Here is a 693-nt window from a genome sequence, read left to right on the forward strand (position 1 = left end):
GACTAATTTCTGTGCCCTTATGTTGTAAGGCGGTTTTTTTTATTTTCAAGTCAAAACTCTCTCAGATAAATTTACTATCTCAGTAAAGGTTAAAAATTTTGTTAATTTTCTTCTACTTTTAAAAGTTTGATAGAAATTTCATTATACAGAAAAAATTACTTTCACATCTTTTCATTAGGAATGCGGTCTTCTAGTTAGTAAAATATTTTATAGCATTTGGGTATGTTTTATAGCTTTGTTCCTAAAGTTTATATACATATATATATGTATATATATATATGTATATGTATATGTACACATACATATATATGTATATATACATACATATATAAATGTATATATACATATACATATATATGTATATATATACATAATGTTTTTCATTTTGCTATATAGAAAGAGAATTTTACCTTATTTTATAGCTACCTACATACTCTCAATATAAATAAAAGCAATAGATTTTTTAACATTTACTAAGTATTACTCATTTTCTCAACTTTCTTGTTAATGTTTTTTATGATTGGAAGGATCTTGGTTTATATTTGAAAGTATAAAGCACATGCCATGGGAACTAGAGAGGGAGGACAGTGGAGAGAATAAGTGGCTTCACAGTGAAGCTTGAATCTGGACTTTCACCAATTCCTCCATTAATGTAGACAAAATCACATTAGTAGGAAACTAATGAGTGAACCA

This window comes from Dipodomys spectabilis, unplaced genomic scaffold, assembly GCF_019054845.1.
Source record: "Dipodomys spectabilis isolate Male_0828 unplaced genomic scaffold, ASM1905484v1 ptg000708l, whole genome shotgun sequence".
NCBI lineage: Eukaryota > Metazoa > Chordata > Mammalia > Rodentia > Heteromyidae > Dipodomys > Dipodomys spectabilis.